The sequence below is a fragment of the Tasmannia lanceolata genome, unplaced genomic scaffold, assembly GCF_043159265.1.
Source record: "Tasmannia lanceolata isolate RefF3 unplaced genomic scaffold, GAP_Taslan_0.1 ptg000023l, whole genome shotgun sequence".
Classification (NCBI taxonomy): Eukaryota; Viridiplantae; Streptophyta; class Magnoliopsida; order Canellales; family Winteraceae; genus Tasmannia; species Tasmannia lanceolata.
Genome location: NW_027518700.1, coordinates 18,105,864 through 18,133,214, shown reverse-complemented (window position 1 = coordinate 18,133,214; position 27,351 = coordinate 18,105,864). Strand labels below are relative to the sequence as shown.

The 27,351-nt window shown below is 37.1% G+C and overlaps 1 long non-coding RNA gene across 1 annotated transcript; it reads left to right on the top strand.

The window, feature by feature from the left end:
• The first annotated feature begins 74 nt into the window (after positions 1 to 74).
• On the top strand, positions 75 to 26,923 carry LOC143856098 (uncharacterized). Its single transcript, XR_013238103.1, has 3 exons — positions 75 to 357; positions 21,048 to 21,224; positions 26,738 to 26,923. It is a non-coding gene; the product is annotated as an uncharacterized LOC143856098 (long non-coding RNA).
• Positions 26,924 to 27,351: the final 428 nt, after the last annotated feature.

Genomic DNA, 27,351 nt, shown 5'->3' with positions numbered 1-27,351 from the left:
GATTAATTTTACAAATCCTCTATAAATATAAGATGAGGGCTCTCATTTGAGGACCTTCTCATAGAAGCTAGGGTTTTCTTTTATTCCCCAAATTTTGAGAGAGTATGAAGAGAGCCTTTGCTAGAAACCCTAACTCAAAACTTTTCTTCTTCGATCATGGTCATCTTCTCCGGCTAGCTCTTCCAGTGAATTCGCTTGAGTTCCTATTAGATTTAATTTCTCTCTGGCAGGATTTTGCATTGAGGCTCAAATTTTGTTAGATCTGTACAAGATCAATTACTTTCTTGTGGAGCTTTTGTTTCTCTGCAGCATCAGTGGGAAAGGAAAGTTAAAAGAGGAAGGAAAATCTCGTTTCAGGTTAGTAGATTTTTGTGCTTGAATTGCTGCAATAAAGGTAGCGCTATCATTGTTCCTTATATGCTTTTGAGGTTCAAATATGTGAAATTTCTGTAGATCCTATTCATCTTTTTTGAGAAAAATGATATAGTTCCTTAATAGATAAAAATTTATAAGATCTCATCAATTTATTCCGGAAATCATTTGATTCGTTTTTATATAGATTTTTCTTTTTGGTGTATTTAGTCTTTAAGTTGCGCGGAATCTATTTTTCCTAGAATTTTCTTAAGATCCTGCTATAAAAAAAAGCATTTGTGTTAAATATCAACTCTTTATTGGCTAAAGAATTAAAATTGAAGGAACTCAAAGTGATGAAACGGATTATTTGTTAATCCTCTTAAAAGTTTTAACTTAGGTATTCTCGTTTTGGCAGTGATTTGAAAGGCTATGAATGATAGTTATTTCTTCTATGAAAATCTTGTGGGCGTATCTTTATTAAGCACGAAATTATTAATGAAGCAGAGTTAAATTTCATGACGTTTAAGTTCCTCATTTAGGACATTTTATTACAATCCTGTTGTAATTAATTTGTTTGTTCTATTGCTTTGGTTACTTATGATATAAGTTTCATGTATGCGGATTGTAAATACTGTGTTATTCATATGGTGACAAGTAAATGAACCAAAATTATATAAAGTATTATTATTTTTTGGTTTAAAAGGACTAATCTGATATTATAGTGAGTATGATTTCCTCAGTCATAACCCTTATCAGCCATTCATGTTCCATCAGACCCAATTTCCCATCTTATTTCCTTGCAACCCACTTTCATTGCTACTTAGTCCTCATTTCTTTCAAAGTTTGTTTTTTAGTTTTATTTCAATGGTCTGATAGAGAGAAGAATAGTGAATCATTTTGGTGGAATTGAAAGTAATTTGGTTATAAGGAGAGTTAGGAATAATTTTTGTGAGAGGAAAAGCAGGTTTTGGGGATTTCAAGAAGATTTGTAAGCCCAATGGTTCCCACCCTTGGTATCTCATTCTTGTTTTGATGATTCCATTCTCAAGTGATTTTGTATCTCTAATGAGTTTGATTATCTTTAGTTGTAGATCACATTAAGGAAGCTTGGATCGAGGCCTAGAAGCTTAATTGGAAAGCATTTAAAGTGCGAAAGCTTGAAAGATACAAGAAGTGAAGTTGACTTGAAGCCTAGAAGTTCAAGAGAAGATTGAAGTGTTTTTCAAGTCTTTTTAGAATGTGTTCTCCTCTCCTTTGTTTTTAGAGATGTCAAAGGCACTTACCATGTTTTAAAACTAACTTGAAAATGTATTTGAAAACATAGGACTTAAGCCCAAAGACCATAGCCCAAAAGCCCTGATCTTTTAAAGTAAAACTCGAATTTTTCATAGGGCCGGTCGACCGGGTGTCCCGGGCGACCGCAGCAAGTTAGCAAGAAATCCAGCACTTGCCGAATATTGGGGGCTGGTGTGGACCCCGATCCGAGAGAGGCAGGGGACGAGCCCCCGAAAGTCTCTAGATAATCCATATGAATGAGAGCTCTACCAAGAAACTCTCGAAAGATGCCTCTCACAGCATGAGTAGCGATGTAAAGTGAGATACCTCTCGATTCGGGGACTAGCCCGGATTCGAGACATACCTTAAACAAAGAAGAGTCACCATCCAAGGAAGTCGGCCCTGGATCCCATACTATGCTCTGTTGTAATGGATAACCAGAGATACAAAAGGTTCGTGCCTGGTTACGAATTTGGAAGGTCCGAAGAGCACCTCATCCGCCCAAGTGCAAGCACCTAGTCTCTTATGACATTTATTTATTGATTTTGAAGAGTTTTGGGCGAAAGCCATGTGAAATGGGAATATATATCTCCGAGAAGACGTCTATCTAATCTTGCATGTCTCGGAGATGAATAATAAGCAGACACAAAAGAAATAAAAGAAATATCACCTAAGAATAGTTAGGTTATGAGTTCATGCCTAATTGGTGTCTAAGTTCTGATGGACAAACACATGCATGCTACAGCTAAAGGTATAAGGTTTGCACAGGATGAGAAATCTAAAACTAGCAGTTAATTGTGAAATGAATTAAGAATACAGTAAATGAAATAAACAATAAACAATAAAATAAAACCTAGGGAGAACACATAACGTCTATCTACATTAGGGCGAACACATGGCGCCTAATATAATATAAAATCTTAACACATCTCATCTAGAAAGCAGTAAATGACAGATATGATAAGCAGTAATGAAGTAAAAACCTAGGGCGAACACATGGCACCTATCTACATTAGGGCGAATACATATCGCCTAATATAATATAAAATCCTAACACATCCCATCTAGAAAGCAGTAAATGACAGATATGATAAGCAGTAATGAAATAAAAAATCTAAGGGCAAACACATAGTGCCTATCTACATTATGGCGAACACATAGCGTCTAATATAATATAAAAACCTAACACATCCCATCTCGAAAGTAGTAAATGACTGATATGATAAGCAGTAAAATAATAAAGCACTACAGCTAACTGATAATCAAAGCAGGTAAGTGCTACAACTAAGCATGTAAGTAAAACGAATAAGCAAAAAAATGCTACAGCTAAGCATTTAATTAAAACAAGTAATGAATACGGACTATCATGATCCTATGCAAAAATCATCATCAATATACAAATACAAGCCCTAAAGGGCTAACAACAGACCCTAAGACTCTAATGCTTAAGCCCGAGTCTTTAGATGATCTGATGTTCATCCAAAGAAGCCTACGTATCCCCACCTCTTTATAGGAATCAAGGCGACGTAGTTCTCCGCCCTATTCTAAACTATGATGCCTAACCCATCTAGGACTGCTATCCTAGACTCGATCTAGAAGACTTGACCTGTTGTTAATAGCTTCTTTTGCGATTATTTAAATTCAAGTAAATTATAGATTTTTAGGACTCCCTATATGCCCTGACTAGATGCAAGTTAACCTAGTCTAATGCAGGTGGGCCCTACATCCTATGTATAACTAGGCTGTGTTCCTAAGGAAAATAATGGGATCACTAGCGTATCCTAGTCTAGTCATCATTCGGCAATGTGGATCGCCAACTGACCGGACAGAGGCGTAACATACTCCTAGCTAGGACAGACTCCAAACTCTAGAACAAACACAATCAGGACAGACTCCTAACTCTAAAATACCCCAAACATCTAGGATAGACTCCTAACTCTAGGGGAAGATCTTTTTGAAAAGGTTTTGAAGAATTTTTATATTTTTGGAAGGTTTTAAATATTTATTTTCAAAGGTTTGACTGAACTTGGGATATGGATCCCAAGCTGCCTACGTACCTCGTGAAAGAGGATCAAGCCAACGTAGATTGGAAACAGACTCTCCTAACTACTCTTAATGACTCTTGAATTTGAGATGTTTTTGGATTTTTCAAATGTTTTTTATGTGTTTTTTATGTTTTGAAGTGTTTCAATGTTTTTGAATTTTTAAAGGATTCTCCTTCTAGCCGAAGGGGAAACAAATAGACAATCAGAAGGAGAAGACCACTCATATGATCCATAGCATGGAGAAGTGTCAGATGAAAAGATGAAATCCTTTTAGCCTAAGGGTTGTCTTAAACAAGCAAATCGGTGACTCAAATAGATGACAGAATGGATGAAATCTGGAGAAGGTGTGAAAACCTAAGAAGACTGAGTTAGACCCTAAGAGAAAGGAGAAGAACTAAATCAAAATGAAGTCTTGCACTGCTCTTCTCTGAAAGAATGTACAGATGAGACAAGGCATGTCTCTCAAATGAAAATGGCCATTAGGATCAATGAGACATAGCCTGTCCCATAAAAGAGAAGAATCGACAAGAAAATGAAACTGTGTGAGTCTCCTAAAAGAAAAGGATGAGACTGGGCAAGTCTCCCTAAATGAAAAAAGATGAGACTGGGTGAGTCTTCCTAAATGAGGATGGCCATCTAGTGAGACAAAGCATGTCTTCTGGAAGGAGAGACAAACAAGGATGTTTGTGAGATTAGGCAAGTCTCCTAGAAGAGAGGACAACTGTAATCAATGAGACAAAGCCTGTCTCCTATAGGAAGAACAACTAACTCTAATGAGACACTGAATGTCTCTTACGGAGGGCTCCAAGTAACTTATCATTCCCCATGCAATGATGGAAGGATTAGGCAACTAATAGACCGAGTTGGTCTTCAACTAGTAGGGGTACAACTTGTGAGACTCGGATGGTCTCCTACACATGACTCACTAACGGGACTACTATGGTCTCCTAAATGAGAAAGCCTTTCTACCGAGACAAAGCCTGTCTCCTAAAGGTATGACATTTTCACTAGTATTACCCAATGATTAAGACATATAAATATAATAACTTGATTACTATACAGTAAATAACCGACAATTTTATTGCAGGAAACTCAATTGAAATACCTTTCCAATGAAACCCTGTATATTTGAAATGCTTAAACCACCACTTCAAACATGGTCTAAACATCTTTTGAAAATTGACTTGTGCCTTTCAATCGTATAGCAGAATATTCAAAAATGAAACAAATAGATCAAACTTCTTCAGTTTTGCATATAACAACCATGCATCATATCAAAGGACTTGTGAGATTCCAAGGTCCAAAACTTGTTATTCTCAGGTTCAATACTAAGGACTGAGCAAAAGATCGTGACATAAGTCAAGGGTCAGAGTTATTGAAAGCTGAAACTGGAATTATATCCATATACTTATATCAAAATCTGTTCGACAAACAAAACATCCTATAGCCTTTAACCTGGAATGTGGATACAAATGTGGAAAACAATGAAAAGCATGGACAACTGCTACAACTGATCTCTCAAAGAAGGAAAGCTGAAAACCTTTTCTTAAATCAGGCTTTATATCTTAAAAGAATAGAACCTTCTACCACTTTTACCCCAACAGGATATGTCCATGACGATGCCTATACATCAACACTATGTATGCAAAGTGTAAAATAACCTGAATACAACCATGTCTTAATGACCACCTGCCACTGATCCCCTTTATACTTTGATTTTCAGATTTCAATTGAAATCAGCCACCACTATGTTAGTAATTTTACAACTCAATGAAGGAAAACTCCCAGGTTATGTCATTGCCAAGGATCAACAATACTAAAGCAAAATCCATCTACCCAAGCTTAACATAGCTCCAGAGGAAAAGAGAATTGAGAACAAGAATAATAAATAGAGGTAAGCTGATTATATTCTTGTAACTAAGCATGGGTGTGATGATACTATTCCTAATAACGAGATACATATAGGAGATGTTCTTTTAATTGCATTTAAGATGGAACCAGAGAATTGAAATCAAAGTTATGTTTTAAACACCTTGATTTCCATGGATTCACTTTAACTTCTCAAGGGACATGGAAGACTGCAAACCAATTCCAATCCCCAAGCTACCATAATTTTATATGATCTCATTCAAATCACAAATTAGGAAAGGAGGAGAAGATTACCTGAGATGAGCATGATGGAATCTTTGGCCACAAAATTAGCTCCAAAAGACTTTTCTTCTTGTTAGATTGGGCATTTGCGATGGCTGGCAGTGATGAAGGCGATGCTAGCGTTAGTGATTGAAGTAAAAATTTGGATAAAAGTGTTTGCAGCAGTGAAAATCTGCGAGGTAAATGGTCGGATCTAAGGGGTAGATGACTGGATCTTTGGATTTATTGAAGGAGATTTGAGTCGGATCCCGGCGAGATCCCCAAAAATTGGTTAAAGAAAAGGAAAGTACCTAGGTCTTGGCCAAGATGAGTAGATCTAGGCTTTCTCAAGCTGAAACTAAGGTAAAAGAAAGTGGAAATGACAAATCTACTAATGCAAAAGGGGAAAGGACAACTGGCCGGAATTCTTTGTCGGAATCCGGTAGGATTCACCGGAGAATATGAAGGTAGGTTAAGGTTTGCAATTTCTTTAGCTTTGTTAGGGTTTTTCTTTGAAAATCAAGGAGCTAGGGTTAGAAAAAAATAATTCAGCCAAGGAGATGAGATATAAAGGTGTATAGGAGAAGGAGTAATTGACCGTAATTGGCCGGAATCAGGCCGGATCTTGCCGGATCTCGCCGGAGAAGAAGAGGGAAATGATGAAACCCTAAAAGAAAACTCAGCTCTCTTTTTCCTCTCTCTGGATTTTCATTGCAAAAATGAGATCCCCCCCTCAAAGAACTCAATCGAGCTCTTTTATAGATGAAGATGGGGTGCAGATATAGGTTGATCGGAGAAGGGAACCCAAAATCTCTTCTCTACCCTTTCTCTCCCTCTTTCTATCTGAAACGAATGAGAATCCCCCCTCTCTAAAAACCCCAATCGTTTTTTCACCCCCTTTCTTCTTTTGGGTCAAACCCCCCTTTAGTATTCATGACCAATCTTTTACTCTAAAAGGGTGTCTGGATAGTTTCAAGTACATGGGATCAAGTAGTAGCTTTGGCATGATCCGACCCATCCATTTTTTTTTCTAAGAACTCATGCAACAACTCTGCTGATAGATTATATCCCATTTGCTCGACATAGTCAATTAGAATCTTTTCCTAAGGAAGCTGATAGTATCCTTCGTGGCTTGGGAAAGCTTGCATACCCAATGCACGAAAGCCCACTAACAATACTTTCCTTAGCTCTTCTTGCAGGTGCATGCTTATACACCTCTGTTGAAGATTTTGCTTTGATGCCTCGAAATGTTTGGAGGAACCTGAAAACCTTAGGCATGTCTAAAGCCGGTATAGTTGACCTTTTCCCTTTAATTACACGGTTAAAAGTTCTCTTATGATTTTGTTGTACAAGAAAGGCTTTGATGATACATATAAGTTGGTATCAGCACCACTACTCCGTCCTTTTCCTCATTCTTGCTTGATATGAAAACAGGGGGCATCAAGGTCGATCTCCGCACACCCATGTTCTGATTATTATACTACCTCAACTTGTCTTTTCTCTTTCTCTTTGATTTGTCTGTTGATAAGAGGAATGATACCCACACACTTAACTTCAATAATGTCAGAAATTCATCTTGTATTTTTTTCAATTTTTCAACCATTTTCTCTAAACATTTGCAAGAACATTCTTGGGAGAAGGTAACAATTCCCTGGTAGCTCTTGGGGCATAAATGTACAAGACAAGTTGGTGAAAATATCAACATGTAGTTGAAATCGAGCATTGAAGCTTAGGGGTGCAAATAAGTAGTGCCAATACCAAGAACTCAAGGGTACTTTGTAATTTTTCCAATTTTTTGAAGAACCAAGAGAAAAGGATGGGACATCAAAATAAAGGTTTCTAATAGGATTCTGGGGTCACTCGGGCTCTAGAGAGGCTTCACAATGACCCAAAAATAGACATTTTCCAGGTTTTAGGGTACGGTCAAAATGGGGTGTCTACAGCCGGTCGACCAGGGTGATTCGGGCGACTGCGGAAATGGTTCTGTTGAATCAAAACCATTCCAGCATGGTTTGGGGGGCGACCGCCAAGGTCCGGTTAACCGCGGAAAGGTTTTGAGCCGAATTTTTAAGCAAACAGGTAGCCCTCATCGGGTGACCGCCCAATGGTAAGAAATTTGAAAATAAAAAAGTGCGCCCGATAGGGGTGGGCGATCACTGTGGTTCGGTCGACCACGACAGTCGGGCAAACTAGCCGTCGGGGCTTGCGTAAGTTGACTTTTCCAACCCAGTTTTTAAAGTTTTACCCCCAAACGGTCATATTTTTAAATGGGCTATATATACACTATCTAAACCTTTCTAAACCATCTTTTTACAACATCTTGAACATCCTAAAGATCAAATCAAAGTTGTTTTTGTGCCTCTCTCATCTCTAAGCAAAGAAGTGTATTTAGGCTTATCTTTGTACATCTTTCATCCATCTTTTGTAACCCTCTTGAAGGGATTTTAGTTTTCTTTCTTCAAAGAAGATCATTGTAATTTGGCGAGTGTGAAGGGACGCGGAGCTTTCTCCAGTTCGTGGTGAGTCTTGCTAGGCGGAGCCGAACCATCTTTGTAATTGGGTTGATTCCCCTCCATTAAGGGAATCCGTAGTGAAATCACCAAGAAGTCTTGGTGGAGTGGAGTAGGTACTTGGTAGTGACCGAACCACCATAAATCTCGGGTACACTCTTTCTATCTCTCTCTATCTCTTTGTGCATTTGTGATTTGTTTTCATGTGTGTGCTTAAAGGTTTTAATTTGCCATTGTTTTTAGTTTCCGTATTTTATTTGGCAAAAGGTTTTTAAACCCAATTCACCCCCTTTTGGGTTGCCATCACCCCTGGGATTTCACTTGGTATCAGAGTACGGGGCTCTTATTTAGGTTTTTGAAAATTTTAAAAATAGAAGAGAAAATGATAATGGCAACCCCATCCAAATATGTTGAAGGACAATCCGTTTCTAGACCCCCATACTTTAATGGTTCAAATTACGGGTATTGGAAAACCCGGATGAGCTTCTTTTTACAATCTTTAGATTATGAAATGTGGGAATTAATTGAAGATGGATACATTGTGCCCACAGAGGAAAGAAGTGAGTGGTCGGCCGCTCAAAAGAAGAGAGCCGTCTATCATAATCGAACTAGTCTTGCTAATCCGTTAGTTAGATGTCATTATTGTGGCCTTCATGGGCATTATCAATTTCAATGTGCATCTAAGCTAAGTAGGGATAGCCGTAAAGCTTGGATTCCCAAAGCCCCAACTTGATTTCATCTTGAAATTGGCTTAGTTTAGGGGCTTGTACTAAATCTTGAATATCCTTCAGAGTTTGTGATTTAAAGCCCAAGGTTCAAATGTATTCTTGGTTATTTGCTTACCTTTGCATGTTTATTTTTTATCAAAGAAAAAAAATAAAAGTGTTTCCCTCTTGTTTTGAGTTTTTATCTTTGATAGGGGGAGTTATTTTCACAAAATGGGAGAGCTTTAACTTATTTTGTATATCGTTTTGACAATCCCTCATCTATAATATTTGTCAATCAAATAGGGGGAGTTGTTGTTTACAAAATTTCCTTGATTTAGGGGGAGCCTAATAATTGAAAATTTTATTCTCTTTATTTGTCACTTGCCCCAACTTTTAGTTGATTCCAAAGGGGGAGAGAAATGTATATGCGTTAATTGAAATATTTCTTATGTTTGTCATCATCAAAAACGCGGAGAATGTAAGCCCAATGGTTCTCACCCTTGGCATCTCATTCTTGTTTTGATGATTCCAATCTCAAGTGATTTTGTATCTCTAATGAGTTTGATTGTCTTTAGTTGTAGATCCCATTAGTTTGCATTCAAAGAAGCTTGGATCGAGGCCTATAAGTTTAATTGGAAAGCATTTGAAGTGCCAAAGCTTGGACGATCTAAGAAGTGAAATTGACTTGAAGCCTTGAAGTTCAAGAGAAGATTGAAGTGCTTTTCAAGTCTTTTTAGAATGTATTCTCCTCTCATTTGTTTTTAGACATGTCAAAGGTACTTAACCATGTTTTAAAACTAACTTGAAAATGTATTTGAAAACATAGGACTTAAGCCCAAAGACCATAGCCTAGAAGCCCCTTATCTTTTAAGGTAAAAATAGAATTTTTCGTAGGGCTGGTCGACCGGGGTGTCCTGGGCGACCGCAGCAAGTTAGCTGGAAATCCAACACAAGCCGGATATTGGCGGGCCGGTCGACCGGGGTGATCCGGGCGACCGTGGAAATGGTTCTGTTGAATCAGAACCATTCCAACATGGTTTGGGCGGGCGACCGCCAAGGTCCGGTAGACCGCAGAAAGGTAACCGCCATTGGGCCGGTCGACCGCGACGGTAAGAAATTTGAAAATAAAAAAGGGCGCCCGATAGAGGCGGGCGACCGCTGTGGCACGGTCGGGCAAAGTAGCCGTTGGGGCTTGCGCAAGTTGACTTTTTCAACCCAGTTTTTTACAGTTTTACCCCCAAACGGTCATATTTTCAAATGGGCTATATATACACTATATAAACCTTTCTAAACCATCTTTTTGCAGCATCTTGAACATCCTAAAGATCAAATCAAAGTTGTTTTTGTGCCTCTCTCATCTATAAACAAAGAAGTGGATTTAGGCTTATCTTTCTACATCTTTCATCCATCTTCGGTAACCCTCTTGAAGGGATTTTAGTTTTCTTTCTTCAAAGAAGATCATTGTAATTTGGCGAGTACGAAGGGACGCGTAGCGATCCCAAGAACGAGTGTTGGATATGCAAAGCTTTCTCCGGTTCGTGGCGAGTCTTGCTAGGTGGAGCCAAACCATCTTTGTAATTGGGTTGGCTCCCCGTCATTAAGGGAATCCGTATTGAAATCACCAAGAAGTCTTGGTTATAATAACCGGTAATATATATATATATATATAATAATAATAATTAAATAAAAATAGCCTCATAGGTGGGTAATCATCGGCCCTTACTCATTTTTTCCCTAGTTAATCGGGCATGAGGACATCTGGCATAATGGGGCTTACACGATTCGAACCCGACGCTGAGCGTGGATTGAACGACTTCCTACCACTAAGCCATCGCCCCATATGACAATTAGAAATGAGTAGATATACTTACATATATTGAATATTACCAATAGTCACTATTCAAAATTACTATGCATTGACATTATTTACATCACTATTCACAATAGTCACTATTCAAAATTACTATACATTGACACTATTTACATCACTATTCATATTTACTAATTCACAGTATGACCCACCAAGTACTATTCACCAGCGGGCCCCACCACAAGCGGGTCCTACCATCAGTGGGACCCACAAATAGCGGGACCCACCGCCAACGGGACCCATCACTAGTGGGAACCACTACCAGAAGGACATACCGCAACCACTTTCATTAACTCACTGACTAAGCGGGTGAACTCCACAACCACTATCATTAATGAGTAGTTGCGTTTACCGACAAAATAATAATTAAATAATATTAATCATTCGGTTACTATTCAACCAGCCTTTACTATTCATTTATTTATACCTTTACTATTTATATATTTTCGTAAATGCATTTAAGGTAGTAGTTGAAAAAGTTGACGAAAGTTACGAAAGTTGTAGTTCCCTATTCAATGTCACTATCCATTCACTATTCAAAGGTCACTATTCAAACACTATTCATGTCACAATTCACTTCAGCTTCCCTATAAATACAGGAAGAGAAGAAGAAGAAAAACAGAAAGGAAGAGAGAGAGAAGAAAGAAAAAGAAAGAGTGTTAAGGAAAAGTAGAGAAAGAGGAAAAAGAGAGAGAGAGAGAGAGAGGAGAAAAGAAAAAGAAAAAGACTTGGAAAAACTACTTTTTCCTGTTCATCACCACCAAAGTAAATCTTTAATATGCATCATAATAGATAGTTTTAAAGTTATTTGTCATGGGTATTACTAATATGGGTCAGTTCTACCACCTATGTTAGATTTTGTTTCCAAAATATTGGGATGAAGCATGCATAAGAGGCGATAACTCCCTATATATTATGCAAGTTTTATCATAATATTTTAGAAACTCCTGTGAGAAGTTTTTATTCACAATGGAGGTTTAATTTATAAAATTGACTTAGCCAAGTGGATTAATAATGCCTCACGATGCAAGCCTTAAAAATATTTGAACGGTGAACTGCTAGCATAGTAGCTGTGAAATAAACTTAAAGGTGATCGGCTAAGCATAGTAGCCATGAAATAAACTTTAATTAAGGAAAAGCGAACTGTTGAGCATAGTAGCCAAGAAGTAAACTAAATCAAAGAATGGTGAACCGCTAAGCATCGTAACCATAAAATAAATTGGACAGAAAGGACACGGCCCTGAAGCATAAATTAGACAGAAAGGACACTATTTGCACAACAAGGACACTATTTTGAGATTAGAATATATTAAAAATGATAATATATTAAATTTTTACAGGATATTTGCAGTTCAAACTACTCCAAGGTGTAAGCTCGAAAAACCTGTGATCGAAAAATTTTCAGGTAGGGGTTTTCCTTCCCTTTGATTCTCTTTTTGCTATAAGCCCTATCTTCTGATTCCCTCTTTGTTATATTTGATATAAGGGTTCCCTATCTTTTGATTCTCTTTTTACTAAACTTGATGTAAGGGTTTTCTTCCCTTTGATTCTCTTTTGCTATATTGGATGTAAGTATTTTCTATTCTTTTATTCTCTTTATTCACAATTATCATAAGAGTTTCTATCCTTCTGAGATCCACAACTGATGAGAATCTAAGGGGGATCCTTTCTTCAAGACCCCATTCCTTTCAGATAAATGATTTTACTGATAAAGCTATAATTCTATTGGTATCCTCGGAACTTGTTTCCTTGAGATATGTTTAGGGTTTATCTTGTGATACCCTAATTCTGAATATGGACTGAGTTATGATATGATGACGGGTGGACGCGTTATAGTCCTCCATGTGCACTTGGGTAATGACGACTCTAGCGAGTGTAAATCTAGAGGATTATGAACCGAGGTACGGCTATGAATGGGCTGAGATATGGCTATGAATGAAAGCATCTATGCTTAATGAAGTCCATATATATTTCTTGATATCATGTTCTGTAAGTTTTCTCTATACGTTTGGAAAGTATGTTGTGCTTTTTCTTTCTTTCCATGTTATAATATGAGATGTTTTATCTACAAAATATCATGTTCTTATGAGCTTGACAATTCTACCTCACTTGTTGTTTGTACCCTATTGGGCTATTTGAGCTCACTCTTTTTCCTTGTTTTATTGTTCCAACCCCCAGGTAAAGTAAAGATGAAAGATGAGGAACGCTAGAGTTGAATCCAAAATTGTTCCAAAGAACAAATATGTCATAACTATGTCTTGAATTAAGATGTAATAAGTTAGACCTAATTTCTATAAACCCTCTAAACATGGTTGTTGTATTTGAGATCTTGGGAATAATGAAAGTCTTTGAGAAAAATGATGTAATTTAGTATGTAATATTCTCCTATGCCCCGAGTTATGTATTTCTAAAAATCCGGGTTATTACATTTGGTATCAAAGCGAAGTTTAGTCGGTTTTGGAGATTAGGATCCAAAAGGATAGGATTAGGATTTACCCTATCAAGATGTTTAAGTTACAATATGGTTAGAATATGTTAACTATACCGCTAGTCGTTGGTTATTATAGGACTTATGTATTCTGTGATATTTATGTGAAATTAATAAAAATGCTTATGAGTTTTAGTTTAGATTACTGACGTCATACTATGATATGAAGATAGCGGAGAATCAGGAACATATTTTTGCAATCGAGGCTGAGGCAAAGAGGGGACGTGGCAGGCCACGCAGAGAAAGACAAGCAAGAAATGTACAACCTACATCCAACATTAGAAACAACAACGCAGTAAATGATGCCATTGCCAATGCGTTGGCACAACTAGCCCAAGCAATGACAGCAAACATGAACCAACAAAGAGCCCCATCTGCACCACTTCAAAACGAAGGAGCTATACTAGAACAATTTATAAGGCAACATCCTGCAGCCTTCTCGGGAACTACAGAGCCCTTAGAAGCTGAAAGATGGATTCACTCCATCGAAAAGATCTTTTCGGTGATCGACTGCACCAGCCAACAACGTGTAAGATTGGCAACGTATAGATTGGATGGTGACGCAGATCAATGGTGAAATTTAATCCAAAATACAAAAACCGAAGAAGAAATGAACGCAATGTGTTGGAATGAATTCAAAAGAATCTTCCTCGAAAAATTTTCTCACAACCACTAAAAGCTCAACTAGTGAGAGAATTTATTTCATTAAAGCAAGAAGAGGGAGAGACAATCTCTCAATATGAAGCAAAATTTACAAGACTGGCTCGATATGCAACCCACCTAGTGACTGACGTTCAAAGTAAGGTGGACAAATTCTAATACGGATTAAAGCCTAGTGTTAGGCAGGCATTAGCAGCTTTGGACTTTCAAAGCTACAAAGTTGTGGTGAGACGTGCTTTGAAAGTGGAAATTAAATATTTGGACTTTCAGCAATCCAAAAACAAGTTGACCAGCGAAAAGAGAAAGAATGAAAGCCAACCAGGAGGATCTGGAACAAAGAGACCTGATCTCAAGGAAGTAGGAAACCAGCAACACTGCTCAAAATGTGGAAAGAGACATGGAGGTGTTTGTTATATGGGGACACGGAAATGCTTCCAATGTGGAATGGAGGGACACATGACAAAAGATTGCAAGACGGTCCCAAAATGGGAACAAAATCCAACTTTGACTCGGAACAGTCAGTCAACCCTCAAGCAGACCCTGAGTGCTCGCCCAGACATCAAATATTTCAATTGTAACGAGATGGGACACTTTTCAAATCAGTGCACCAAGCCTAGAGCAATAGGAGGAGGCCGACAACAACACCAACAACAACAGCCAAAGGGACATGCCCATACTTTTGCTATCACAACTGCTGAAGTAGAGGCAACGAATGATATGGTGACAGGTACTTTGTCTTAAGTTCAAAGAATGCACATACATTATTTGATTCTGGCTCTACGCATTCTTTCGTTTCACCCAAGTTTGCCAAGCTTTTGAACATACCACTTCAGAAGTTAGATCTTGAACTTTCTGTTAAAACGCCTGGTAGAAATTCTCTAGTTACGTCAAGATTTTATCGAGCATGCTCTGTTGATATTTGTGGTAGAAAATTATTGGTAGATCTTATCTCCTTACCTATTTTAGAATTTGATATTATATTGGGAATGGATTGGTTGACTTTAAACCATGCAAACATAGACTGTTACAAGAAAGAAGTCAGGTTTACTATTCCTGATCAACCCCAACTTGTATATAAAAGCCTTGAAAGAAACAAAACTCCAGCATTAATATAATCATTGCAGGCAAGACAATTATTAAAACAGGGTTGTGAAGGATACCTCACTCAAGTTGTGGACACGAGTAACAAGAAGATGAAATTGGAGGACGTGCCTATTGTGCAAAAGTACGTGGATGTAATTCCTGATGATCTACCAGGACCCCCACGGGATCGGGAACTGGAGTTCTCTATCAAGCTAGTACCGAGAGCAAATTCAATATCCAAAAGACCGTATCGAATGGCGCCGATAGAATTGGAGGAACTAAAGAAGCAACTGCAAGAACTATTAGACAAAGGATTCATCCAGCCCAGTGTATCACCCTGGGGAGCTCCTGTCCTATTTGTAAAGAAGAAGGATGGATCAATGAGGTTGTGCATTGATTATCGAGAACTGAACAATGTCACAATAAAGAACAAGTACTTGTTGCCCAGAATCGATGACTTGTTCGACCAACTTCAAGGTGCTATGTACTTCTCCAAGATCGATCTCAGATCTGGTTATCACCAGCTGAAAGTAAAGAAGGAAGACGTTCCAAAGACGGCGTTCCGCACTCGATACAGACATTATGAGTTCGTTGCCATGCCATTCGGACTAACGAATGCCCCAGCCGTATTCATGGATCTAATGAATAGAGTATTTCATGATTATCTTGACAAATTTGTAGTGGTGTTTATCGACGATATTCTTGTCTATTCTAAGAGTCGCGAAGAACATGAGGAACATCTGAAGATTGTTTTACAAACACTTCGACAGAAGAAGTTGTATGCCAAATTCAGTAAATGTGAATTTTGGTTGCAGCAAGTGGCGTTCTTGGGTCACATAGTCACCCGAGAAGGAATTTATGTGGATCCAGCGAAGACTAAAGCCGTCAAAGAATGGCAAAGACCCACGACAGCAACCGATATTCGGAGTTTCTTGGGACTTGCCGGCTATTATAGAAGGTTCGTGGAAAACTTCGCTCGATTAGCAAATCCATTAACAAAGTTGACTCGGAAAGACGCGAAGTCTATCCGGGCCAAAGAATGTGAGGAAAGCTTCCAAACGTTAAAGAGGAGACTCATCAGCGCACCTGTGCTAGCATTACCAACACCAACCGGAGGATTGATGATCTACAGTGACACATCAAAGGAAGGGCTTGGTCGCGTATTAATGCAAAATGATAAAGTTATAGCTTATGCATCATGCCAACTAAAATCTCACAAGCAAAACTACCCCACGCATGATATGGAATTGGCGGCAGTAATCTTTGCAATGAAGATCTGGCGACATTATCTCTACAGGGAAAAGTGTGAAATTTATACTGATCATAAGAGTCTCAAATACATATTTTCCCAGAAGGAGTTGAATATGAGATAGAGAAGGTTGCTAGAGTTGTTAAAGGATTATGACTGTACCATTCATTATCATCCTGGAAAGGCGAATGTAGTGGCAGATGCATTGAGTAGAAAAACTTCCGGAACCTTGGCAACAATGCTAACCACTCAAAAGAATTTACTCCAAGATCTGAGAAAACTGGGTATGGAAATAGTGGGACCTAGAACCAAGGGCTACGTAGCACAGATGGTTGCTCAACCATCACTATTGGAGAAAATCAAGGCAACTCAAGTCGACGATCCTGAATTACAAGGGAAGATCGAAGCAGTTCGGAAAGGCAAACTTCCCGAATTCAATGTTGATAAAGATGACATCTTAAGATTCAACACAAGACTGTGTGTGCCCTCTGATCCAGTATTAAGAAGGAAGTTGCTGACTGAGGCACATAGTTCGGCATTCTCTATACACCCAGGGAGTACGAAGATGTATCGTGATCTTCGAACCCATTATTGGTGGAATAATATGAAGAAAGACATTGCTGAGTTCGTGTCTACATGCTTGGTTTGCCAACAAGTTAAAGCAGAACGACAGCTACCAAAGGGAGCCTTACAACCACTAGAGGTGCCTATGTGGAAGTGGGATATTATAGCAATGGATTTTGTTATGGGACTACCGAGGACTACGAAAGGAAATGACGCAATATGGGTCATCATTGATCGACTGACGAAGATAGCTCATTTTATCCCAATACGAGAAATGTTTTCCTTAGATCAGTTGGCAAAGCTCTACATCAAAGAAGTAGTCAGGTTACACGGCGTACCAGCATCCATTGTGTCTGATCGTGACCCGCATTTCACATCTAAATTTTGGAGGAGTATACAAAAGCATTGGGGGACAAAGTTGAACTTCAGCTCTGCCTTTCATCCTCAAACAGATGGTCAATCCGAACGGACAATTCAGACACTGGAGGATATGCTTAGAGCTTGCGTAATAGATTTCCAAGGTAATTGGGACCAACACTTACCATTGGTTGAATTTTCTTATAATAATAGTTATCACTCTAGTATACAGAGTGCACCCTATGAAGCTCTCTATGGTAAGAGGTGTAGAACACTGACGTGTTGGGATGAGGTCGGAGAAAGAAAACCTCTAGGCCCAGAGTTAGTACAAGAAACTACTGACAAAGTACGTATGATCCAACAACATATGAGGACGGCTCAAAGCAAACAAAAGAGCTACGCCGATCATTGATGTCGAGACCTGGAGTTTGCAGTTAGTGACCGTGTATTCTTAAAAGTATCACCTTGGAAGGGCGTGATAAGGTTCGGAAAGAAAGGGAAGCTCAGTCCCAGATATATTGGACCATACGAAATACTTGAACGAATTGGACCTGTAGCTTACCGTCTAGCTTTACCACCAGCCTTATCACATTTCACGATGTATTTCACGTCTCACTTTTAAGGAAATACTTGGCGGACCCATCACATGTACTGAAAACAGAACCAATACAAGTTGGAACAAGATTTGTCTTATGAAGAGCAACCAGTACAAATCCTCGATCGAAAGGAACAGATTCTTCAGACAAAAGAATACCACTGGTGAAAGTTCTATGGAGGAGCCAAGCCATCGAGGAAGCGACATGGGAACCGGAGGAGGAGATGAAACAAAAGTATCCTCATTTGTTTACTTCTTAAGGTACGTAAAATTTTGAGGACGAAATTTTTTTTAAGGGGGGTAGAATATAATAACCGGTAAAAAAAATTATATATATATATATATAATAAATAAAAATGGCCTCATAGGTCGATAATCATCGGCCATTACTCATTTTTCCCCGAGTTAATCGGGCATGAGGACATCTGGCATAATGGGGCTTACGCAATTCGAACCCGACGCTGAGCGTGGATTGAACGGCTTCCTACCACTAAGCCACCACCCCAAATATCAATTAGAAATGAGTAGATATACTTACATATATTGAATACTACCAATAATCACTATTCAAAATTACTATGCATTGACATTATTTACATCACTATTCATATTTACTATTCACAATAATCACTATTCAAAATTACTATACATTGACACTATTTACATTACTATTCATATTAACTAATTCACAGTATGACCCACCAAGTACTATTCACCAGCGGGCCCCACCACAAGCGGGCCCCACCCAAGCGGATCCTACCATCAGTGGGACCCACAAATAGCGGGACCCACAGCCAGCGGGACCCATCACTAGTGGGAACCACTACCAGAAGGACACACCGCAACCACTTTCATTAACTCACTGACTAAGCGGGTGAACTCCACAACCACTATCATTAATGAGTAGTTGCGCTTTACCGACAAAAATAATAATTAAATAATATTAATCATTCGGTTACTATTCAAGCAGCCTTTACTATTCATTTATTTATACATTTACTATTTATATATTTTCGTAAATGCATTTAGGACAGTAGTTGAAAAAGTTGACGAAAGTTACGAAAGCTGTAGTTCCCTATTCAGTGTCACTATCCATTCACTATTCAGTCACTATTCAAAGGTCACTATTCATGTCACTATTCACTTCAGCTTTCCCTATAAATAGAGGAAGAGAAGAAGAAGAAAAATAGAAAGGAAGAGAGAGAGAAAAGAAAGAAAAAGAAAGAGTGTTAAGGAAAAGTAGAGAAAGAGGAAAAGAGAGAGAGAGAGAGAAGGACAAAAGAGAAAGAGAAAGACTTGGAAAAACTACTTTTCCCTGTTCATCACCACAAAAGTAAGTCTTTAATATGCAACATAATAGATAGTTTTAAAGTTATTTGTCATGGGTATTACTAATATGGGTCGGTTCTACCACCTATGTTAGATTTTGTTTCCAAAATATTGGGATAAAGCATGCACAAGAGGTGATAATTCGCTATAGATTATGCAAGTTTTATCATAATATTTTAGAAACTCTCATGAGAAGTTTTTATTCACAATGGAGGTTTAATTTATAAAATTGACTTAGCCAGGTGGGTTAATAATGCCTCACGATGCAAGCCTTAAAAATATTTGAACGGTGAATTGCTAGCATAGCAGCCGTGAAATAAACTTAAAGGTGAACTGCTAAGCATAGTAGCCATGAAATAAACTTTAATTAAGGAAATGCGAACTGCTGAGCATAGTAGCAAAGAAATAAACTAAATCAAAGAATGGTGAACCGCTAAGCATCGTAACCATAAAATAAATTGGACAGAAAGGACACTGCCCTGAAGCATAAATTAGACAGAAAGGACACTATCTGGATAACAAGGACACTGTTTTGATATAAGAATATATTAAAAATTATAATATATTAAATTTTTACACGATATTTGCAGTTCAAACCACTCCAAGGTGTAAGCTCGAAAAACCTGTGATCGGAATATTTTCAGCCAGGGAGTTTTCCTATCCTTTGATTCTCTTTTTGTTATAAGGGTTCCCTATCTTATGATTCCCTCCTTGCTATATTTGATGTAAGGGTTCCCTATCTTTTGATTCTCTTTTTGCTTAACTTGATGTAAGGGTTTTCTTCCCTTTGATTCTCTTTTGCTATATTGGATGTAAGTATTTTCTTTTCTTTGATTCTCTTTATTCACAATTGTCATAAGAGTTTCAATCCTTCTGAGATCCATTCCTTTCAGATAAATGATTTTACTAATAAAGTTATAATTCTATTAGTATCCTCGAAACTTGTTTCCTTGAGATATGTTTAGGGGGTATCTTGTGATATCCTAATTCTGAATATGGACTGAGTATGATATGATGACGGGTGGACGCGTTATAGTCCTCCATGTGCACGTGGGTAATGACGACTCTAGAAAGTGTAAATCTAGAGGATTATGAGCCGAGGTACGGCTATGAATGGGCTGAGATATGACTATGAATGAAAGCATCTATGCTTAATGAAGTCCATATATATTTCTTGATATCATATTCTGTAAGTTTTCTCTATACGTTTGGAACGTATGTTGTGCTTATTCTTTCTTTCCATGTTTATAATGTGAGATGTTTTATCTACAAAATATCATGTTCTTATGAGCTTGACAATTCTACATCACTTGTTGTTTATACTCTACTGGGCTATTTGAGCTCACTGTTTTTCCTTATTTTATTGTTCCAACCCTCAGGTGAAGTAAAGATGAAAGAAGATGAACGCTTGAGTTGAATCCAGAATTGTTCCAAAGGACAAATATGTCTTAACTATGTCTTGAATTAAGATGTAATAAGTTAGACCTAATTTCTGTAAACTCTCTAAACATGGTTGTTGTATTTGAGATCTTGGGAAAAATGAAAGTCTTTGAGAAAATGATGTAATTTAGTATTTAATATTCTCCTATGCCCCGAGTTATGTAATTTTGTATCTAAAAATCCGGGTTGTTACGTTGGTGGAGTGGAGTAGGTCCTTGGTAGTGACCGTACCACTATAAATCTTGGGTGCACTCATTCTATCTCTCTCTATCTCTTTGTGCATTTGTGATTTGTTTTCATTTATGTGCTTAAAGGTTTTAATTTGCCATTGTTTTTAGTTTCCGCATTTTATTTGGGAGAAAATTTTTAAACCCAATTCACCCTCTCTTAGGTTGCCATCACCCTTGGGATTTCAAGATTAGCAGAAGGGAGGAGGAGTTGCATTAGCAGATTTTAGAGAGTAAAAGGGAAAGGGATTTGCATTCATCATTTCCGCCGTTGGATCCGATCAACTTCCGAATCAGCCATCCCTATCCCTGTTTTTCGCTCTCTGCAATGTTTGAGATCTGTAAGGATTCTTTGTAACTATTAACAACAACTATCTCTTAGTATCATAAGATCAGATGCATTTAAATGGTCGCTTCAATACTTATTTATGTATATAGCTGGTTTTTAGAGTAGCAACCTGTTATGGAATTATAAAATGCTTTAGACAGTAGTTTAGACATACCTGTAGTTTAGATTGATATTGTTTTGTTTGGTCTGGGTTGTGGTTAAGGCAATTTAAACATAGAGGTGAATGTACGAGGGTATGTACATAAATGTGTGTTGAATTGTAGCGGAGTTAACTTTGTTTCTTCATCCATTATGTAGTAATGAAACATGTTAATGTCACCTCATAGGTTTCAAGCCCAATGATCTTGTATTAGTTAGGACCATTGTGCTGCTTGCAAATTTTTGGGTTAAAACTCATGTAGATGGTTACTATGGTGCTATTTCCAAATCTGTAGATGAAATCTTATGAAATGTAGCAGCAGTAAGGCACTTTACTCCCTTCACATTGAGCATATACAAAGTCTAAATTTATGAGAGTATATATGGTCATTAAAGCTGTATTTTATTCAAAAGCTAAGTTTATATCAGTTTCTTTTTTATATTTTACTCAGGCATGCGTTTTTATTTATAAAAAAAGTTTATTTGATCATGAATAGTTTTGGAATATAAATATTCAACCTATTGAATGTGGAAACTCTGTACATGCCCTGTCTATATATTTGAGTTGATGTACACAAGAGGTTTTGAACAATTCTTTTGTTTTAGCTCAAGTGCCATAATCAGGTTTTCATATTGCTAGTGTTTTTTAAATGGTTTTCTTTTATGGATGGTTAATCATATACGTTTCAGTTCAGCTGCTGCACATGTACATACAGTTTAGTTGTTCGGGTTCATATACATGTAGTTCCATTCACCTAGTCTATAAGATGCTTTAGTTGGTCTTCACTAGTGCCTTAATTTATACCATTTGGTTCTACTGGGAGCATGTCATGAAGTGCATTGGGAATGCTGGATAGATGCACATGCCCTTTACTATCAGATCTCATGTTTTTGAGTTTGTAGGTTCACAATTCTTAGTTTTATAGATTTGAAATCGGTAGGACTATGTTTGGTGAGATATACCAGTTGATAAATCTTTCTTTGTTTGGAAAAATGTAGAAGTTTTTCTTGGGTTAATGATTGTCAGGTGATTAAAAATGGGATAGATGGTGCAATCGTTCAAAAAGAGTAGTGCTTATATATATGTGTGTGTGTGTGTGTTTTTTTTTTTTTTTTCTTTTCTCAGCCATTCCTTTGCACCATCAAATTCCAACCTCTCCTTTTCTTTATAGTCAACTTATAAGGTTTTATTAGAATATAAAAGTATTTAGAGAATTGTAATTTTCATTGAACAGTCCCTTTGCACATCAATAGAAATCTGTTGGATGCAATATTACTTGTATTCTTTATTCCCTAATTTGAAACTGGGTGTAGGGCTCTTAATATGATGTTCACAAGTATACAAAGTTTGGGTCATTGAACTGTTGAGTGTTAAGTATTGAAATCTTAAGTGAAGTTATTGCCATAATGTTAGTTTTTTTTTACTCCCCAAAGTTGTGTTGGGATTTAGAATAGATGGAAGTTAAAGAGATCAAACCAAAAAATGAGTGAAAGTGGAGTTTCTATTCTTTGGCATTAATGCTTTTCTATCTGTTTTACTATACAAAATGGTTTATGATAATATGATAATACCCTTACCAGGGTGTAATTGAGAAAATATGTTTGTTCACAAGCGGAATTGATGATATGATACCACTTTGATATGGCTAAGATACAATTTCATTTGTTGTTGATTCTTTACACTCACCAAATTTGTTTATATGAAACCATCTGTTAAACTGACACAGATAGATGTATAGTGTTGATTAGTAAAAGTTTCATGGGTATCATAGTGTAGATAAGTACACAGGGTATGAGATAAATATGGCCTTTCTCAAATGATTTTTATTCTCTTATAGTCGAAGTGTTTGCAATTTTGTTTATTTGTTATAATCATATATCCCAAATGAATGCTTCAGGTTCTATGTTTACATGCATAAAGAATGCTATTGAATAAATTCATTTAAGTGATTTAAAAAAAATAATATATTCCCAAACGCTTTTAACTGTATGTAATTATTGTAGCATATAGATATGTGATTGTTTTTTGATGTTGCATTTACATACTCAGGAAATGCTTTGGACGTATATTTCTACCATGATGGATAATTATGCTTATATTATCTTGTGAATTGAGACCATATAGATGCCTGTTCATGTTTTTGTTCATGTATAAAGGAAATTTTGGGATATATGATCTTCACATTATTGGTCATCTATTTGTAAAATCAATTGGAGGACCTAAGATACTTTTAGAAACCACACTCATAACCTTATTGTTGTTAAAAGGTTTGAAATAAGATGGCCTTTATAATTGACAAAGCCAGGTATTAAAAATATTATTATGATAAAATGGAGCTTATGTTGCTTGTTGTCTAGGAATGCATAATCGAATTGAGTATATCTTAACATTGTAACTTTGAAAATGTTTGCTAAAGTGTAAGGATAAGTATGTCTATATTTTTATTTCGTTGATTTGTTATATGTTTTGTTCTATCATTTTCTTCAAACCTTATGATAGCCTTTCAAATATTAGAAGCTCCATATTATTTTGGAATCCATCCCCTTAGAGTTAAAGGCGATGAAGGAGTCATCCCAAGCCCATTTTTTTAGGGGACTTGCTCAGTCCAAGTAGCACTCCCCTCTTTATTTAGTACACTAGCCTAGTCTTTAGACACATTTTAGATATTAGAACATTTTCCTCATTGCAAGGGCAATGAAAGAGTTATATAGAGCCCCCACTAGGAGACATATTTGGTCTCGTGAGGCAGCTCTCCTTTGGAGACAAGCCTTGTTATTTAGAGCTTACCACTTAGGGAGTGTACCTTGGTTTTAGTAGAGAGTTTACTTATAGGAGATATGCCTTGCCTTGTTTATAAAACCCCCCTCTAAGTTGTACCCCTTTAAATTAGAAGACTAACTTAGTCTTTTAGATATCTTGTCCTATTTATCATTGCAAGGGCAATGATAGGGATACTTGGAGCCCACCTTTATCTCTAGGAGACTTGCCCAGTCTCACTAGCAACCTTGTTTATCTCCTTCGTGTTTGGAGACATTATTTGTCTTATTTATACACCGCTTACATCATTAGTCATACTTTGACTTATTTGCACCCCCTCATAGAGTGATAGTTGTGTTTTGACTTACTTCTACTCCCTCTTTAGTATATTTGTCTACGAGCATGTTCTTTAGCTTTGAAGTCACCCCCTTAGTTTAGGAGTTTATCCTATGATTTAGGAGCTTTCCTGTTAGTTTTAGAGTTTATCTTTTGGTTATGAGTCTATCTTTAGCCATTGTTTCTTCCCTTTTAGAGACTGTATCAGTCTTGTTAGAGCCTGTTTATTTGGGATCTAGCTTTCATAGTTGGGACACTAGTTTACTTATTTGTGTACCCTTGTAATTTTTGGGACATTAGTTTACCTTGTTGATGGTTTTCCTTTTAGACCTAAGGGTTTTACCCTATGGTGTTGACACTCTGCCGTGCTTTGGATTATAAAGTGTGTTTTCTTATTTGTTCCCTTTGGCTAAAAGGGTGAAAATTTTTAAAATAAAAAATATTGAAACATTTTAAAATTCAAAAACACCTGAAAAAATTTTTAAAATCCAAAAATATTGAAACATTTTAAACTCAAAAACATCAAAAATTTGAAGCTTCAAAAACACTTGAAAAATATTTTAAAAACTTAAAAACATTAAAACTTCAAAACATCTGAAATTAGAGAGTAGTTAGGAAAGTCTGTTTCCGAACTACGTTGGCTTGATCTTCTCCCACAAGGTATGTAGGCAGCTTGGGATTTTATCCCAAGTCCAGTCAAATTTGTAAATAAACCATTTAAACCTTTCAAAAACACAAAAATATTTCAAAACTCATTTTAAAAATGATCATCCTTTAGAGTTAGGAGTTTGTCCTAGATAGAGTGTTTTGATTATTGTGTGTTTGTTTTAGAGTTAGGAGTTTGTCTTAGCTAGGAACGCCTCTATTCGGTCAGTTGGCGATTCACATCTCTGACTGATGACTAGAGTAGAATGCGTTAGTTTGCCCATTGTTTTCCCTAGCACGTACAGCCTAGTGTACATAGGATATAGGAACCACCTGCTAACTTGCATTTAGTTAGGGCATATAGGGAGTCCTAAAATTCACAATTCACTTTAACCTAAACAACGTTCAAGAAGCTTTAAAAATCAGTCTGGTCTTTTAGGTTGAGTCTAGTTTAGTTGTCTGGATGTCTTAGGCACCATAGTTTAGAATAGGCACGCAAGAACTACGTTGTCTTGATTCTTGTGAGGCGGAGATACTTAGGCGGCTTTAGATGAACATCAGACCATCCAAAGATTTGGGCTACAACGTTTAGAGTGTTGGGGTTTGTTTTTTAGAGTTTGTGTTTGTGGTTATCATTATGTCTTGTGTGTTTTTTTTCAGATTGAGATTATTTCCTTATTTGATTACTTACATGCTTAGCTGTAGCTTGCTTGTATTTTTATTGCTTTGCTTATTCACATGCTTAGCTGTAGCTCTTCGTTGTTTACTAGTTTATTACCTCTTGATTATATTGCTTAGTTGTAACTCTTATATGCTTAGTTGTTGCTCTTTATCTTTGCTGATTATTATTCTTGTTATTATCTACTGACATTTGTTCATTGTACAAGTTTATCTCATTAGCTATAGATATGCATGTGATTGTTTACCATTTTCTTAGATGTGTTCAGTTAGGATTAGATGTGATGAGTTAAGACTTGGATGTTATTTTTCTTTTACCCATCTCCGGGTCATGCATGCTTAGGTAGACGTTTTCTCAAGGATATTTGTTTCCATTTCACATGATTTTCGCCCAAAACTCTTCCAAGTTAATAAAATATGGCATAAGAGACTGAGTTCGCTCGGGCGGATGGGGGTGCTCTTCGGACCTTCCTCATACGTAATCAAGCACGGACCCATATATAGTTCTGATTATCCATTGCACAAAGGATTTGTTTTTTGGGTTCCATGGCCTATCCATGGATGGCGACTCTGAGTTGTTTTAGGTACGTCTTGGTTTCTAGCCCTGGCTCCGGATCAAGAGGTATCTCATTTATATCGTCACTTGTGCTATGCTATGAGGGTGGCACCGTTTTGAGAGTTCCTTGGTAGAGCTCTCCTTCATGTGGAGATCCAAAGGACCGACGGGGGACCCGTTCCTCGCCACCTCCTTAGGATCGGGGTCCTCACCTATGAACCAAAATCCCCTTAAGAACATCCCTCTAATTTATTATGATATTTTCTTCTTCTCAATAGTTGTAACTCTCTTTATCTCTCCCTCGATGGAGGTATCTATATGTTATATATGGTGTAGTGCTCTTTTGTAAATTGTTATTTTTATTTGATTTTTTCTTTATGTAATATTTTTGCAGTCACAGTTGGATCAAGAAATTTTGCTGTGACATCGGGTTTTGCATTCTTCGCCGATTGCTTAAAGTTGTTCTTATAGTGGCTCCACAAGATGAAAGAAAGGATGTTTTCCTGTTGAAGATGGAGTGAGGGAGGCAAGTGCACGGTTTCTCTTCTCCATTTTTTGCTCTCTGCTCTCTATTTAAGCTGTATTTTGGTTTGGTGGGAATTTAAGTAGTCTTGGGTTTATCGTTCCTGAAGCTTCTAACTGTAATGGAATGGTAGAAACTTAAATTAAAGATGTTTATCTTAACCCTCTCCTATCTGATGCATGTATGGTTGGATCTCTAATTCCATGTTATGAAGTACCATAGTTTTTTTTTGTCGAAGTGACTTTTTTTTGTTACTTTTCTGTGTTACTGAATTTAAATTATTATGCATATTTTGGGAATCAAAAGGGGTGTAGTGGGACTTACATTCACTGGTGAGATCAATTTGGGCCTATGTGAGGTTCAAAATAATTATTATCAGAAAAGTTTTAAAAAATTTAAATCAATTTTTTTTTAAATTGTCATTTCATAAACAATTAAGATCATCCCATCAATGTGATTGACTGTCAGAAAAATATTAAGCCCAT